Below are 12,064 nucleotides of genomic sequence, written 5' to 3' on the forward strand. Positions count from 1 at the left end.
CAGCTCAGCAGCAGCTGCTGCTCTCTGAGATGGGTAAATCCCCTGGCAAAGGCATTGCTGCAGGGCAGAGGCAGTTCCCTGCCACTGCAGGGCTGTGCCTGCTGGGCAGTGGCTGCATGGCCAGGGGAATTTGCTGGATCCCAGGCTGGGGCAGTGAGCCAGCTCTGGCACTGCTGGCACACCTGATGCTTAGTGTCACTCAGCACTGGAGTTTCCATGCACCATGCATGGAAAATCTCATGGCCAGCATACATTACTGGGAGGGTGGGTTGGCACAGGCACTGACCCTGCTCACCTCCCTGGGAGCTGTCCTTCCGTCTGGGCTCTGCTGCGTGGTGTGCAGCACAAAGGATGCAACAGGTGCTACCCGAGGGCTCCAGAGGATGCAGTTTCAACTGCTGCTGAATTTATGTTGCTGTGAAATCTTTGCAGAGTCCTGGCTGTTTTCTTTCCTTGAGCCTGAAGGCAAGGGGAGTGTATTAGTAATTAATCGAATAGGACAAGTGTGGGAACACTGTTGTCTTTCTTCTAACATTTGTATTTTGGATGTGCAGGTTATCCCATTGACTTGAGATATTTTCATTTATTTTTAATCAGACATGTGCTTAGTATTTTTCTTTTAGATGTGTTTTGCTTAACACTCCTGTCTAAAGAAGCAAATAACATTTTCAGTGGAATTAGATCTTTTTAAATGACTAGTAAGAGACAAAACCTGACTTTTTAAATCATGTCAAACTGAAAAATGCAACATCTAAATTAAATCAACATTAATTTTTATTTTGACCATTTTTTTTTTTTCTATTTCTTTATTTTTAAAAAATCCAGTATTTTTGTGAATCCTTTTGGGAGAAAGGTGATGCCTGGCAGTCTCAGAGGGCCATGACTCCCATAGCAAACAGCACATCCCTCACTTCCATGTTATAAAAGCTTGTGTCCTATGCACAGCTTCCACCACAAATTAGAGCAAGACACCCTTCTTCCCTCTGTCTTTTAAAACACATGGCTTCTATTCCAGAGACACTAACTTTCCATGGTTTAAATTCACTCAGTTCTGGAAAATTAGGATTTTAACGATTTTTTTTTTTGTTTTCTCTCTCTCTCTCTCAAAAAAATAAAAGAGAGATATATTTGAAATGTTGAAAAGTTTCAGTTTTCCTCTAAGAACACTGGTAAAATATTTTCCTTAATTTTCTCCCACCTTTCTGCCATTAAAAACCCAAAATTTCACATCTAACCTTAGCAGACCTCCCTCCCAGAGACCTTCCCTGAGTCTGATGGGCAGGAGTGGAGAAGCAGGGGTCTCCAGGGAGGTAGGGACATGGACCAGGGGCTCGCACTCAGCTTTCAGATCCCAGACCTTACACCAGAAAGGCCAAGGATCATTTCATCCTGCCTGAGGATTTGTGCCCACACACCAAAGAAAATCTGTTTAAAATGCCCACGATTGCAGTGAGTCCAGCCATTAAATGGATGTTTGCAATCAAGGCAGCATTCAGCTTCAGCGTGGCTCCTGCAGTGTGACAAATTCTCTTTATGAATTAGTCATTTAATTTGTGAAACATAGGTTGGATATTGTCACATACCCACGTGTCCTCCACAGCCCTGACAGCTGTACCCCCACACATCACTATTCAGCAGGAGATGAAGCCATGAAAACCCTTGGGACTGGGATGCTGTTGGGACAAACAGCCAGACTCAGGATCAGGAGAAAGCTCCAGATTTCCGGCACTGGAAACCTAAAAATAACCTATTGTTGCTGTCAGCTATTCACTGATGATGACTTGAACAAGAAGGAACAGCACAGGCACCTTTCTCATCAGCTCAGCCCTCCCTTGGCAGCCTTGTGTGTCCACATTCAGGCTGGTGAAATCTGGCAAGTACAGAAGTGCAACCAAAAACACAGAGATGGAACAACATAAACTGAACATGGCATGACAGCCAGCAGCTCAGCTGCTGTTCCACTGTTCCTGGTCTATAATGCCTAGCTCAGAAGTGTGGTGGGAAGCAAATGGCTTTTCCCCCAGAATTTACAGCTGAGGCAGGACAAAGTGAACTGGACACAATAAAGGTCTCCACACAGCTGTGGGGTGCATGGCTCTGGGAGCAGCATGGCTGTTTCTTTGATTCTCAGTGGCTGTGACCAGATGCCAGCACTCCTGTCCCCCAGCAGGACACACAATGTGTCTGGGATCTCCCCCTCCTCATGAGCCCAAGGGCTGGGATCTGTTTCTCTAAATCTCAGGTGTTTCTGCCCATCCTGGTTTTGGTTAATGTGGCCCAGGGGTGGGGTGTGGAGCTGCTGGCTTGGCATCCCTTGGCAGGGTGGGAGCTAAGTCCACTCCTCTGAAGGGTCTGCACAGGGGGAAGAACAAGACTTGGTGCTTTTTCCATCATGAAACCCTCGAGGTACCACAGGGATGAACAGTCACTCCCACAGTGCTGAAACCAATTCTTCTCCAGTAGGAACATGAAAAAAAAATTAAGATGGGTTTTGGAATGCTAAATGCCAGGAAGACTTGGTGCTTGAAGCACCAAGCAACCAAAAGCAAAGCAGCCTTTTGACTCCTGCTGGCCTCAGCACCTTCTTTCTAGCCCAAGGTCTCCCTGTGGACCACACCCGGTGCCCTCAGTTGCCTTTAGTGACCCTTTAGTGCAGGGACACATCTGAGGCTGAAGCCGTGCCCTCAAGCATAGCTGAGGAGGCAGTCTGCATTCCCTAGTTCACACAGAGGCTAAGGTGCTGCTGCCTATTTATAGCCAGATGGGTTAAATAAAATGCCTTATTCATCCCTGAGGTTTTAAACAAATTCCATAGAGGACAAAGGGCCTTGTGTCTTTTTCCCCACCCATTTTGTTTTGGCCCAGTTTGTACATGCAGAGCTAAAACTTGTTCCAATATTGATTCAAAATAAGACTAGAGAATTATTTGCTGGCTCAGCGTGAACCACTGTCCTGCTAGAAATCATCTGCATGGTTTTCATATGCATTTTGTGAAAAAGAAGCTATTAAAGAATGTCAATTTTCCTGTGTGGGTATAAGCCCTACTTGAAGATCCACAGATAACAATCCTTTCAAATTGCTGCCATTGCTCAAGTTTCACTGCAGCTGAGGGACGAGTTTGGGTGTCAAGGGGAAGAAAGATGGAATAAAATGAGAGAATTTTAAGCTCCTGCTTTATAGAAATGCTCAGTAATTTGTTGAAATAAGCAGGGCAAGATGTGGTGCTTATCACACTAAGCTGCTATCCCAAGCAAAGGCAGTTCACTGAGTCTGTTCACTTTTCACTGCATTCTCCAAAGATTTTCAGGCTTCTAACAGTGATGTGTGCCCTTCTCATGGGCAGAGCCTCAGCGTGCTTGGGTGGGAGTGCTGCTCACTCTGTGAACAACCCAGCAAACTACCCTGCTTAGGTGGCTGCCTCTCATCCCAACAAACAGGAAAGCACTGATTCGATTCACAAATAACCCACACCTGTTGTGATTTTGCCACAACCTGGCTCAGGTCCTGATAAGCATTAATGAAACCAAGCCAAAGCTTTCCTTCCAAGTGATTTGTCTTCAAACCCTTTGGGGCAGCAAGTACCTTTTGGTTGTTTTGTACTGGAGGTGCTTTAGAAGCACAGTGCCCCTCCCTCTTTGGGGCACCTTTTGCATATTTCCCCTCTCCCCTCTGCCACCAGCCCTGCTCCACACAGGAGCACAGCTCTGTGGGTGAGCTGGCTCTGGCAAAGACAAAACCAGCAGAGTTTTGCTGCATTCACCACTGTTGGTGCCCAGGGGCAAACCAAGAGTGGGCTGAGGCAAGAGGAGGCAGGTGAAATGGCCCAAGAACTGCACAACACATTGCCTACAAGCAGAGTGACAGCAGCAGCTCTGAGTCTCTCCAGTTATCTCTCCTGGTTACCCTTGAGTTGACAGAAAAACTATGGACAAACTAACAAATTTGTTCTTTTGTTGCCTTTTATTTTCCCCTTTCTATCCAGAAAAGCTTCCATGTATTTATTTGAAGACATAAAGTGTTTCTGCCACACAGAACTCTGCCAAGAGCTGTTCTTGTTGTTCCAGATTTGCAATAAGAATGTTGTGCAAATGACCTAGATACATAGAGTACAGCACTAAGTGGGGATTTGGCTAAATCCAGCATATATATCTGATCAGAAAACATCTACAGGCTTGGGAAAACACCATGATGGGATCTTACAGAGTCTTAATGCATAAGTGGTTGTAGGTTACATGAGAAGGGACAGGTAATACTGCATTAGTTCCGGAAATTCTCTCTTGTCTTGTTCTGTAACATCTGGTGGCCAAAGGAGAGATTGAAGATCATCTTGAGATGTAAATCAACCTGATCCACCAGCTCCGTCTCTGAAGTCATTTGACCTCTTGAGTCTTACTCATAGAAAACTGGATAAATGGCTGATTCCCAAAATCAGAACCAGATGCTGCTGCTTTTTAACAAAATTTCCTGCTTGTGGAACTACTCTTAGAAAGAAAAATCCACAGGCAACGATTTTGTGCCTTGAACACAAGATGATGTGAGCCCTCAGCAGATGCATGGCTGCAGATGGCAGGGTAAGGCCCATGCCTTACACCAGAGCAGAATGGAACTCTCACTATTGTGTGACCCTGCCTGGAGTGCTCAGAAGCCACAGAGCTTCTGTAGTGGCATATGCTGTAGGGGTTGTCTCACCCCAGGTAGGTTTGTAAATACTTTACCACTGCAGAGTGGTGAATTTACATGAGTTAAACATGCACAAAATGAATGACACTGACTGGCACAGAGCACATGGTGCCAAATATCAAATATTAAACTTTCCTAGGGTGACCATCAGCTCTGCTCCAGAGGATACCATTATCCTCTGAATTGTGGTTTGCTACCAACTCAAAGCAAAATTCCTTGCACAAAGTATACAAGACAGGACAGGAATTTGCAGTGTCTACTGTGAAAGCAGCTAACACACACTCAGCTTTTATCCCAAAGGCATAAACCAGCCCCACAGTGTCCATGCTGCTGGGCTAGGTCTGGTGAAGCTGTGCTCATGATCTTTGAACTTGATGTTCTACAGAGATCAGGTATGTACAGGGGTAATTACTGTAAGTTTGTAGACCTGATTCTACATGGGCAATACCCTGAATTTGGATATTTGAACTGTAACTGGATCTTACTTTTGAGGTGCTTGTGGCCTTGTTCATTTGGTGTGCATTTCTTGGCAGTTTTGCTAGCCCTCCACTGAGGACTTTCCTCAAGTGTCTTCTTGGAGAGATCAGGTAGATCAACCAAAGGAAGGATTAAAATCCACAGAATGGGGTGCTGACATGTTTCCCTCTCCAACTGGAAAATGGAGAATATTGCAAAAGGGAATGTTAGTCCAAGCTGGCCTCTTTTGTGCCAGAGCCTGGTGGATTTGGCCCACAGCCTGGAGAAGAAGACAGCTAATAAGCCCCATCTTTGCTAAGCAACCTACTTTCTGTCTGAATTCCTACAAGACTAGCACACAGAGTGCATATTAAAGATTAATGCAAAAGACCCTGCAGAGTGGAGCTTCCTGGAAGGCAGCACACAGCGGGTCTTCGTTAGCGCACGAGAGCAGATGGACACACCCCGGGGGGCTGACAGCACATGCCATGCCTCTCTGCACTCTCTTCTCCAGCCTAATGCCTCTGAACTTCATAAGCAGCCTCAAAACATCCATAAATGATTTACAAGAAGATGGATTAACCAAGGGGGAGAAGTGTCTGTTGCTGGGTTGTAGGAGACTCTAGACTTCTGTTCTGGTTCTTGTTCCCCCACAAACATAGGCATAGCCACTTATCCCTCTGAGCTGAGGTTACACAAGATTTCTGTGGTCAGTCCCCACACTGTGAACCCCTCCATCTCTGCTGCCATGAGAGTATTTACCTTTCCTCAGCAGTGTTCTGCATTTTCACACCTGACTTACACCTGTGGGATTGACAAACTTACTCATCAGTGGGGTTTGTCAGGAGACAGTGCCTCCACAGACAGGCAGGTTTTGGCTGCCTCTTCTTGGGCAAGAGGAAGGTTGCTGAGCAGTTTTCAAGTGTTTCCCTATTAAGAATTTAGCACTGAGATGACATGATGGTTCAAGTGACACCCCTATTGATTTTTCCCTTTTCATCCCAAACTAAAAAGCAGCAATTTATATGCCTAGCATTTCAGAAATGTTAAAAATTACAAAAGACTACAAAATAATGCCCACACAATGTGACACTGTACACTGCTGCTTAGTAAATTGGACAGGAATCACACATGATGTAAGAATATGAATTTAACAACAGTGTTTACACTTGCAGCTCCTGGTGACTGTAACAGTTTGCATAAAACATACTGGTGAGGATGGCATGATTTATGGATTACATCTCCAAACTAATGGGTAGAAACATCCATGGAGTTCTCAGACACTGTTACTCTTCAGTTCTTGAGACTTCTCCTTTTGACATTTGCTTTTATGTTGCATTTCTGGTGCTGACACAGAGCTTTATACACCAAGAGTGAAATAGCTCAAATATTCTACGTTCCTACCAGCAGTCTCCTGATGTTACTACACACCCATCTCTCCTCTCCAGGACACAGCTGCCTCTGTTGGACATGAGCAGCTGAGAGTGTTGAGGAGCCAAACCTGTGGCTGCAGTGATGTTTGCCAAGACCTGCTGCTGGCAATAACCTTGCTGCCTGTCCTGAGCAGATGCCAGGGCTCAGCCCTCCCTGCATGCCACCAAACCTACACCTTCCAGCTGAATTACTGGCCTTTTTCTGGCCACATGTACCTCACCATGGTCTGCAGCATCCTCACAGGGGAAAGCAGAGAGGCTGGCACAGATCTCTTCTCTCTGGTAAGCAGTGACAGGACCCGAGGGAATGGCCTGAAGCTGTGTCAAGGGAGGTTTAGGTTGGATATTAGGAAAAGATTCTTCACCCAGAGGGTGGTTGGGCACTGGAACAGGGGGTCCAGGAAAGTGGTCATGGTCCCAAGCCTCACAGTTTCAGAAGATTTTTGGGCAACTCTCTCAGGGCCATGGTGATTCTTGGGGCTGTTCTGTGCAGAACCAGGAGCTGGACTCTATGGTCCTGATGAGGCCCTTCCAACTCTGGTTGTTCTATGATTCTGTGCTTAATACTGGGATTTGCATTGTATGGCATTCAGTGCCAGCACTGCTCAGCATCCTGTGTGGTGCCACCAGCTCCTCAATTCCTCTGCTCTGTGATGAATCTTTGATCTGCAAACTCCGGCAATGTCAGGTTGTTTTCTGAACTTGGATCTAGTTTTAGCAACTCTATGTCTTCCTAAATAACCACTCGGCCATGCAATTTAGCCTGCAGCCTGTAGCATCACGCAAATTAATTTTTATTTTCAGTTGTTCAAAAGGGAACTTCTTTTGCAGAAGAACACATTTCAAAACATCTAACAATCTCCACTTTCTTCAACACAAGGTTTCCAGCTGGAGAGAAAAAAATGTACCCAGCCCAGCTTCCAGAAACACACTGCTCACCATAGAAACTATAAACTAAAGCAATCCTACTAGTGATTACAGCCCAATGGAGCATTTTGGTTAATAAGTTATTTGAGCACGAGGAATATTTGCAAAACATCACTGCTAATCCTGCCGTTTGCTGTATGTGGAAAGGTTCCAGCTGATTGCAGTGACACTCCACCCATGTGGAGAGGAGAGCAGAGCAAGGGACACAATGAGCTCTTGCCTTTTCCACCAAAATAACCTCTCAGCAGCCATTTCAATGTAAACTGATCAGGAATACACATGGCACTGTTTCTCAGCAGCAGATTAACTTTTTTCCCCTCTCTCCATCCCAGCAGAGTTGTTCAGGATTTGCTTTCACATCATCTGCACTGGATGTCCATCACTACCTGTGGGGTAGCAAGGCTAGGTGTGAACATGAGGTAATGAGCCTCTTGTGCTGCCCCAAATCAATGGATCCTGCTCTTTCCCTTGAACAATTCTGGGAGAATCTCTGTCTTTCTTGGCACAGGTGGAAAATTCTAGGAGTGGCCCAAGGAAGCCTTCTGAACCTGACTTTCTCTGCAATCTGACTCTAGGAGTGGTCACAGGAAGGTTTCTGAGCCTGACTCTTCTCTGCAATCTGACTCTAGGAGTGGTCACAGGAAGGTTTCTGAGCCTGACTTTTCTCTGCAATCTGACTCTAGGAGTGGTCACAGGAAGGTTTCTGAGCCTGACTTTTCTCTGCAATCTGACTCTGCTCCTATCGTGTCAGCTCATCTGGCTGGCAGTGCCATGGAACTCATGCCAGAAGGTCTTGTGTGCACAGATGAGTGAAATGGTAACACTGGGCTTGAGCTCAGCTTAACTCTACCATTAAGGGTATGTCCTTTGGATTTCTCTTCCTGAAGTCTTATCCATTCCATTTAGCATAGGTTGGTTTACATCTACCCATCCTAAGTTTCCCATGAGAAGTCACAAGCTAAGTTTTAAAGGCAAACATCTAAATAAATTATTAGGCTACATAAGGATTTTCATCTTGGAAGAAGCAAAGACATAAATTCCCCATACAAGTTCTTTGAAAATCATGCCCCTTTTGATTCATTGTTTTTGAAAGCCTTTCTGAGCCAGAAAATGCAGACCTCTTTGGGATATTCATTTTGAAAGTTGAACAAAGCATAGAAGCACCATTTAGGAAGCCTGTTCAGCACTCCAAAAGATGAACAACCCAAATATGCAACTGCATATATTATCTTCCTTCTGACTGAGTGACACAGACAAAAAACACATGAATACCTCAACAGGGGCCAGTGCTCAGGAATGTGAATGTTCAAGATAACAAGTGCCTGTTTCAAGAAATTGGAACAGCTTTTGCAAAATACATTCCAAATTGAAGACACCTGTATCTGTGGAGATATTTCCAAAGACTGGGTGGTCTAGGCACAAGGACCTCTGAGCCATAGGACTGTCAACTCCAGGTGTTAGAAAGTTATATAATTTTGCCTCAAAAGTGCAAGACTTAAAGACTTAAAAAAAAGTGCAAGTTGATCTGGGTTCCCTGACTGCTTTTTACAGCAGGGGTACAGGACAGGTACTTCAAATTCAGTCATTACTGCACAAACAGCTGAGAACCAGCTTTAGAAAATTCCCAAACTGCAATTCTCTGGTAGTCTCATGACTCCAGTTGCTAGATTTCCAGAGAGATAATGTGATCTAAAGAGCAAAAAAACCTAGTTGGTGATACTGCCTTGGAAGTTCCTGTTCTGTCACCATTTCAGGCTGACTCTGACGCTGGGCCAGTCCCTGAGTGCCTCGGTGCTAAACCAACACGGGGGCCAGCCTTGGGGCCAGGCTCCTGTGCATCCTGCAGCCTCACCAGAGGGCTCACAGCAGCTGCCCAGGAGGCACAGGGGAAGATGCAGTGCCTGGGAAGCAGGACTCTCATAGGCAGCCTCATACACACCAGGAAGCTCAAGCTGTGCTACAGGAAATCCTGAGGAAAGAGGTGGTTCTGGTCCAGCCTCTCCCAATGAATTACACTGGTGTCAGGGGGTGTTTGCTTCTGCTCAGCTCTTGCAGCCAGGAGCCTTCTTGGGGCTGCCTCAGCCTTCCCCACTTACAGGGGGCAGCCCTGCAGCGAAAGGCATCCCAGGGCCTCCCCCCACCAGGTCAGCTGGAAAACACAAAGCTCAGGGACTGCTGTCTAGAGAGATTTGGGGACAAGGAGAAGTGAGACTCCAGGATTTCAACCTTTGCTCTAGTGAGTCCTCACTGCACAATATATTTTAATCCACATTTACCTGCCAGCTGGCTGCCCTGAGCAGCAGCACATGGGGTCTTTCTTTTCCTTTTGCAGATGAACAGCTGTTTGTTGCGTGCAAAGTGAGGAAGGTTTTTTGCTTTTTAAGGTATGGAAAGTAAACTGCAGCCTTGCAACTCCCTAGTGCTTTACAGAGCAATCTGAGGCAGAAAATGTGGTCAAATCCCTCAGGCAGACAAGAAAACTCCTGAGGCTTCCTCACATTCCAGTGTGTGCACCAAGCAGCTGAGCCCCTGGGTCTGAAAGCAATGGCTTTATCCTGATGCTGCCTCTTGGGGACAACACTGAGCCACTCAGGCAGGATGAGTGACCTTTTTCAACTCAAAAAAACTGCAGAATAATTTAGATTGGGAGGCATCTATAGACTTTATTTGGTCCAACCCTGCTCCAAGCATGACTACCTTTGGTGGTAGAGCAGGCTGCTCATGGCTGTGTCCCATTGAATCTTGAACACCTTAAAGGACAGAATTACCACATGAATGTGTCTTTTTTTCCTTATGTCTCATCTCTTTATAACAATCTATGTGATTGCTACCTTAAGCCTTTTCACTGCACACACCTGAGATGAGTTTTTCTCTTTTCCATAACCATCCACTGCTGATTAGACAAGACAAGACAGAAGGGAGCCTTCTTTAACCTTCTGAGGGTTGGGAAGGTGGGCTTGATAAAATGATTAACCATTGTCCCAGCCTGGTGTTCAGATGTCTTGGCTTAGTGACTTATCCAGCACCAACCTCCCTGACACTGTTGGCAGGTGGTCAGAGGAGGGTGGCTCCGAAGTGTCCAGCTCTCAGGGGATCCCCTTTCTGTTTCTACAGGAGGTCAGTTTCTCACTGCTGCCATCTGGACTCTTTGGAGTAGATTTTTTCCATGTAGTGATCACCTGCCATGAAGGTTGTGCTTGGAAATGCAGGTGTTTCTTTGACACCTAAATAGAAATATTTTTTAAAGTGTGCTGGATTTGTTAAGATGGAGCAGATGGTCTTTGAGGTCTCTGTGCTTAACCTCACCAGCGATAAACTGGACAATACAAGACTTTTTTGTCTTTCCTTTATCTGTCTTCTGCGGGGACATTTTCAAGGTCTTTGTGTATGGGCTGTCTTCCCTGAGTCCATACAAATGGCAACTCTGATTCTATTTGGGTCTTGTGTGACATAAAGCATAGAAGGAAAGCAGGTGAGACTTTCTCTCCATGGTTGTTGCTGTAGCTGTGCTGCCAGTGACTCACAAATCAAGACGCTTCACTTCCACCAGAATTCCGTGGGTAAGGGAGGTGTTTCCACAGCACAGATGTGGAGGAAGCCATGGTGACAGAGTGTGGGAGTGGGGCTCTACAGGTGCCTCAGCTGCTCCCTGTCACACCAGCCACACTGTGCACTGGCATTACTAAGAAGTGGTGGATGACAATAGCTATTGCTATTTTCTCCTTTTGGGACAAGTACCCCCTTATTTAAAAATCCACACCTCTGTGCACACCTACACAATACTCCAAATCATTGCAATATGTGGACTGTGATGATATGAATAACATAAATATTCCTTTGTACTTGTTAAAAGATTTAAGCTCTCCCCTCCACCCACCCACCCCTGTGTGCCTCTATATATCTGATAATATGGGATTATAAAACAGTGCTGTTATTCCTGTGGGGTTTGGTTATTTAACATTGTACTGAGCAAAGTTATCAGAGCAATCCCGACGGACCAAAATAACTCTTTGTTTATGATGTAGTGTTTGCAAAATGGGAGCCAAAAATAGCTATTGGCTGGTTGGCTTGGAACTTTGCTGACCTTTTAGCACACCCAGCAGAATCCACCAGTACAGAAATCCCTATGCTCTGGGTGTGCATCAAACCACCCTGTACTCATCTCTCCAGCATCTGACTCCTGCTAACTTGGGTCACTCGTGGCCAGTCCCGTTTGCTGTCAGTCCCCTCGTGGCATGTGCTGAAGGGGACAGAGGTGTCACCTCCACCTGGGAAGACTCTCCAGTCTTCCAGGAGGGGAGAGGTCTGTAGGAGCACACCACCAGCTGCCCCACTGCTGTGAGAGCTTTAGGGAACCCAGAGCAAATCACAGCTCTCAGTGTGCTCTGAACAGTTTCCCCCTCCACACACAGAGACAGATCTGGGCCTGGATTCCAGAAGGAAGTCGGGAGACAATTCCTGATTGTGCTCAGCAAGGGTGTCCAGCTTTCTGGCCTGTATGGCCCCCTTTCCTCCCTAGTTTGCACTTCTCCACCCAGCTCAAGACTTGTTGGCCAATGCACTGATAA

This window comes from Melospiza georgiana, chromosome 6 (assembly GCF_028018845.1).
Source record: "Melospiza georgiana isolate bMelGeo1 chromosome 6, bMelGeo1.pri, whole genome shotgun sequence".
NCBI classification, from domain to species: domain Eukaryota; kingdom Metazoa; phylum Chordata; class Aves; order Passeriformes; family Passerellidae; genus Melospiza; species Melospiza georgiana.